The sequence below is a fragment of the Triticum dicoccoides genome, chromosome 4A (assembly GCF_002162155.2).
Source record: "Triticum dicoccoides isolate Atlit2015 ecotype Zavitan chromosome 4A, WEW_v2.0, whole genome shotgun sequence".
Taxonomy (NCBI): Eukaryota; Viridiplantae; Streptophyta; class Magnoliopsida; order Poales; family Poaceae; genus Triticum; species Triticum dicoccoides.
In genome coordinates, this window is record NC_041386.1 from 708,385,624 (window position 1) to 708,391,831 (window position 6,208).

A 6,208-nucleotide genomic window follows, 5' to 3' on the forward strand; every position below is an offset into this window, starting at 1 on the left:
CTATTTTGACATTTTTGACACTAATTACCCAATTTAGTGAGTTTTCATCCTTTTTACATCATTTAGCAAAAGTGTTGCCATAATTTATCCCATTTAAAATTTTGTGAGCATTCTGACTCGTGAGTCAAAATCGTCTAGTCCAGCTGGCATGCCACGCCGATGGTTTTTCCTGGCTACTTTTCTCACTGCTGAATCGGGCCGCACAACTTCTTCCGACCGGCTCGGCCCGATGGAGGCCGCTCGTGTTGTGTCCAACGCACAACGCCCGAGTTGGCTGCTCGCCACGCTCTCCTCCAATCACTTCCCGCTTGTGTTGCTCGCCCCCAATCGATGCATCACCTGTCCAGGCTTGCACCACACACTCCCATCAAGCTCGCTCGAACATACATAATTTCAGATTATATTAGTATATTTACACCACTTTTATCTGACCACAAAATCATGCATACTTAAGTTCGTATATGATAATACTGAAGAAAAACAAACATGATTTCAGATTATATCAGTAACAATTTCTCCTATAATTTATTCAATGGTAACATGCCATGCTAATTAAGTTCAGTCATCTCATCAATATACTTCTTCAAACCTGAAATGAGTAGCCTAAAGCCATCTAATATGCATCCTAGATTGAGAGAAAATCTAGCCACAAAAAACCTAACTACCAGGGGTGAGACACAGAGAATGCAGTCATGCATATGAGAGTGGAGAAGATTTTTGTACCTGCCGCCGCTTGCTCCGATGATCGCCAACGGCCACGCCCCTTGCCTGCCGCTTGTCGGCTACGTCGTCCTACCCCATCCTAGCGAAGGAGGCAATGGTCTGGGGCAGGATCGTGCGTGTGATTGTAAAGAATGCGAGTGATGTGTGCCGTAAATAATGGAGGCCAGCATGGTGCGGCCCAACTCGGGCGTTGTGCGTTGGACGTGAGCAACTTGATCTGGTGCGCTGATATCAGGCTAGGCCGGTCGAGAGAAGCTGCGAGGACCGGTTCAGCAGGGAGAAAACCGTCAATGTGACATGCCAGCTGGATCAGGTAATTGGGATCCGCTGGTCAGAACACAAAAAATTACATAGAGTAAATTGCGGCAACAGTTTCGCTAAATGGGTTGAAACGGATCAAATCACGCTAAATGGGGTAGTTAGTGTCAAATATTTCAAAAGAGGGGGTACAAACCAGAATTCACTTGAAAACTTATGCAAACTATGTCATTCAAAATGTCTTTTTTTGTGGGACACTTATATTCCGATATACATTGATTTCATTACGTGCTGTCATTGCTTGCCTCTGTTCTAGGAAATTAGCGACAACTCTAAAGGTGAAATCTCTTCAACTATCTGAAATGCAAGAATATGGTCAAGGAAAAAAAATGCTAAGATTGACATGCAAGTGATTTGCTGTTCGGCGAAGATAATGGAGGTTCCCTACGTGCACTAGAAAAGTAGGGTCATATAAGGGTGTAGGGAGATAACAAAGACATTCTGAAGGACATAGTTTGCATAAGTTTCCAAATGAATCGATTCGGTGTACTATGGATTATGGGAAAACAATAGAATGGAAGGTAGGCAAACAACATACATTAAGTAAAACAAAGCTTGGAAACTAAGAAAAGCTAATGGACAATTCAAAATTTAACATAGACACAAAATGTGAAATTTAAGCAAATCAAAATTCTTTGATATCATGTGTTCTAGCAAGCAACCCATTTTTGCTGCCATGTCAATCTATTTCTGGTAGCTGCAAAATTTGGTTGCCACCACAACTCCACAAACACGTGCGCGCACGCGCGTCTTTAAGAATTGCATGCCTGAGAGCCCTTCGTCCTGAAGCTCAAGAACCGCTCCCACCAACTTGTCGTAATCCATAGAGAGCAAGGTTACTAAGCTCCAGGAATGCAGCGCCCGGGGCGGCTCATTGGTGATAACAGACAATCCCGTCTCTCTATGAGTCTTTGGGAGATCGGTGGGCATAAACCTAGTCTTGTTGCCATGACTCTATCTTGGGCATTGGAAGCTCAAAGTATCCAGAACCTGAACAAGGTTGGATGACCGCCCTGCCGCAGTCTGGGATCCTCCCGTTCTCCTTATGCGGCTTCGCTTCAAAGAAATAGCGTCGGAGCTCAATTTGCAGGGCCATCCCGAGTAAGGACTCGCACAGCGTAATGAAACAGGCAAGGTGCAGAATCCCACTTGGGGTGCGATGGTGGACTTGGCACCCATAGTATGTCAAGATTCCCCGGACAGAGCTGTTTATCAGGAGAGACAAGCCACATAAAATGAAGGAAGTGTGAACGACTAAATTCCAAGGCAAAGGGTCCGGGACCTTTTCTGATGTCCATGCACCGATCCATGTCAAAGCACTTGTCTTGGGCAACAATCCCTGGGCAACACCCTCGAAATGACTGAAAATGGATGTGGAGACCCCCCAGCTCCCCGACCCTTCAAATAAGGCGAGTGCCCTGGTTGTGGGGGTGGCTGAGAATCTGAATATTCCCTCGTCCCGACAATTCTGTAGTCGGCGGCCGCATCACTATGTTCACCATGGACTTCCTAGGGTCGTTCTTCCGTGCGATGTCAAACATATTTCAGAGGGATTGGAGGAAGGAGATGTGCAATTTGTGCTCATCCCCCTTGATTTATAAAGGTATGAGCGGAAGCAAAACCGCGGCATAATTCTTGAAAGTTTCACTGAGGCGGGCGGCAACACGTGGGCATTAGCTTGAGAAGTGGACATAAAGCTTTGAATTGTTCCACTGTTGGGGCCTCAGTTTCCAACCAAAAGACTTGACCACGGCCAAATTGGGAGCTCGGTTTTTAAGCCTCCTTGGATGCAAGAACGCCCTCACAAGCCGCAGATATGATGAGCTCGTGTCGCACAGACCTGAAGACCTCCTTGAAGCCAGACTCGCAAAGGGAGGCCGCAAACATGAGGAGCCCGTGGCGCGTAGACCCGAAGACATCATCGAATCTAGAATCACGAGGGCAGGCCACAAATCCATGGGGAGTCTGCCTGGATTCCTACTCCAAAGACTAAGATGCTCCAACTCCAAACATGCTCGGGGCTACGGACGGTGTAATACACCGGGGTGACCGCTCGATGGGGAGCCCAGCAACATGCCCATCTCAGGGCCCGTCAAGATAGACGAAGCCCTAACCATGGGGGTCCTTGGAGTCTGGATAGGTGACAAAAGTACCATCCTGGTGAGCAAGTCGAGATGGTGACAACCAAATTGAATCTACCTCATGTAAAACCCTAGCCCACATGATCTATATAAGGTGGAGGCTAGGGGCTCTCAACCTCATCTAAATATGTAGAATCATACTTTCAGTAGTCTCCCCATTGTAACCCTCGCACGAGGTACTCCATCATGAATACTAACACAAAGCAGGACGTAGGGTGTTATTCCTTCTCGGAGGCCCGAACCTGGGTAGCTTCCTGGTGTGACTTCCAATCTATTACTTCCAACCACCTTCCACCCTACTGAGAGTACTGACATGTTTACGCACCGTCAGATGTTAGCCATCATTACCAGATCGGCATGGCTACTATTGACAAATAGGCAGTACTGTTGGTTTTGCCCCATGTCACTACAACTCTGGTTGCCCTTGCCTTTAGTGTGATATCATATGTCCACACTAGGCAACAGAATCAGGTTCGTTTTAATTGGACAAATTTAGCTCCGTTCGTTATGCGGGCATAGAAAACGAAGGAAAGATAAACTTTACAGGAACAATGAAAAACTATGGAATGGTATATAGGAGAAAGGAGCTGAAACTTGCGTTCGGACGGCTTGAAGAAAACACAGAAAGGCTACAGTAGCTAACTTGATTTTTTATTGGGGCACTACCTCAAGGGTGGTGTTGTTTATTTGTATGTTCTATCTTCCGCTCATGAACAACAACAACATGGTCTTTATTAGCTATAAAAAAATGGTCGAATAACTTATTCAGTCTTATAGTACGGCCTCTTGTGCCTTGGGACAACGTCCAAAAAATGAATGAGGTTTGGATGGATTTGGTCAGTCCTGTGGAATCTGCGTGCGTAGGAAAAGTTTCTCGGCAACGATAGGCGCCGGCGCACCGGCCGAAAGTTTGGCCGGTCCCTCGGTAGCCGTACGATCTGCGCGCTCGTAATCGTTCGATTCTCCCCCAAACTCATCTCCTTCCTCGCGCTGGACGCGCGCCCCCCTGTGACCCGCGATTCCCCTGGTGATGGACACGACGGCCATGTTCGTCGAGCTCCGCTCGAGGGATGCTGCCGTGGCTGCTAGGGCACGCCATGGCCATGTGAGTCGAGCTCCGCGAGGGATGCTGCCGTGGCCATGGGCGTCGAGCTGCGAGGGGTGCTGCCATGGCCATGGCCGTCGAGCTCCGCGAGGGCTGTCGCCATGGCCATGGGCGTCGAGCTCCGCGAGAGGTGCCCGACATGGCTGCCGGGGCACCACCACACTAGATGCAGCTCCGCTGATGGCCGGTTCCAGCTTTTGACTATGCCCGTTGCAGCTTTTTCAACGAAAAAACTTGTCATCGTCGCCGGCGGTTGTATCTCGCCATTGTATCGTCGCCGGCGAAAAAAGAATGGATGTAGCAAAAATTGTTGCTGGATGTACCAGAAATCTATTACGGTTGCAGCAAAAAAGTCATCGCCGCCGTCGTCGGGTCGCATCTCAACCTGAACATATGTAGCAAAAAATGGAAACGGTTGTAGCAAAAAGCGACATCGATTGTAGCAAAATTGCAAGGTCGATTGTGCATTGTAGCAAAACGTGACACCGGTGGCAGCAGTATGCAATGCCGTTTGTAGCAAATTCCGACACCGGTTGAAGCATGTAGCAAAAATAATGATGTCGATTGATTTCTAGGAGGAGCATCGCCCTATCCTCGCCATCCTGAGGTCGCCATGCTCGCCGTCTCATGGTCGGTCGCAGCCTCCCCGGGCACCGGTTGCAGCTTCCTTCCCAGACCTTGCCTCGTCTTGAACCATGGCTTATTTGAGAGAGAAGGAGAGATGTTTTGGGGGAGAAGATGTGTGGAGGAGGAGGACTGGCAGCAGTTGGGTAGTCCCCCTGGCTCGGCGAAGCAGACGGCCGGCAGCGGCCGCTGGTAGGCAGCAGCGCTGGGAAAGGGAAGAAGAAAAATGGTCACGGGAAAGGATGTATCTGGAGGTAGGGGATGAAGACAGCAAGTAGGGGAAAAATAAAAGGGATGAGGGGTGGTCCACGTGGAGCCCAACAATAACTAGAGTCTCACGCGGGGCGCGGCTTGGGCGGGCGCGGGGCGACAGCGTGGCTCGCAACCGGCTGAAGGTTCGGCCGGCGCCCCGGCCTGAAACGTTTCCCAAAGTTTCTCTGGAATGTTGTATATCCTCGCTTTAAACTGAACAACCTAAAGGAAGGATCACTTGCGGAAGTTGACTTTCCTTGGATTGGCAACAAATCGTACGTGTGAACCGAACTGACTGTATCGGTCGCTTGTTATCATATGCATGGGAAAACCAATTAGGTTTGCGTGGGATACCCAAAAGATGGTGCTTCATCTTGCTGTGGATAGAGTTCGTGAGCGAGGCCATCATGTGATTAGTTATTGCATGATAATTACACGCAACTTTGACCCTGAAGTAGCCAGACTGGAGAAGCGAGGTGTTCACCCTAGCGAAGCAGGTGTTTCTCCTATTGCTACGCACGGACATATTCCCTGGTTTGTTACGTATAAAAGGAGCTTTCCGAAAGAAGATCGTGTGTAACAGAAGAGAAGAGCGCACATACAAGTAATCATTTGTTTTCCGGAATATCGGAAGCTTTAACCATCGTGCTGCTTTATTGGATACGATTTGATGCGAAACTTCCGGAACTTGAATAATCGGTAGTAAGTATGATTGCCGGGAATTTACCTGGTCTTGGCCGAGGTTTTGGCCTAGTGGTGGTGGTTAAGGAACGTAGTACCTGCTATGGGCGACAATCCGAGGAATGTTCTTAATCTTTTTCTAGAAACCCAGGCCAGCAGCATGAGTGCATGACCCATTTCTCTGTGTATAAATACCGGTGGTTCCAAGAAGCCCTCCAGAGTCCAAACCTAACTGGCAGAGATGGATAACTCCCCGATAGCTCAGCTCAAGCGTGTCCTCGACCAAGAATCCCAAGCGAAGCCAAAGAAAGGAGGATGGATCACTCTTCCCTTCATAGCTGGTCTCTCTCTCTCTCTCTCTCTC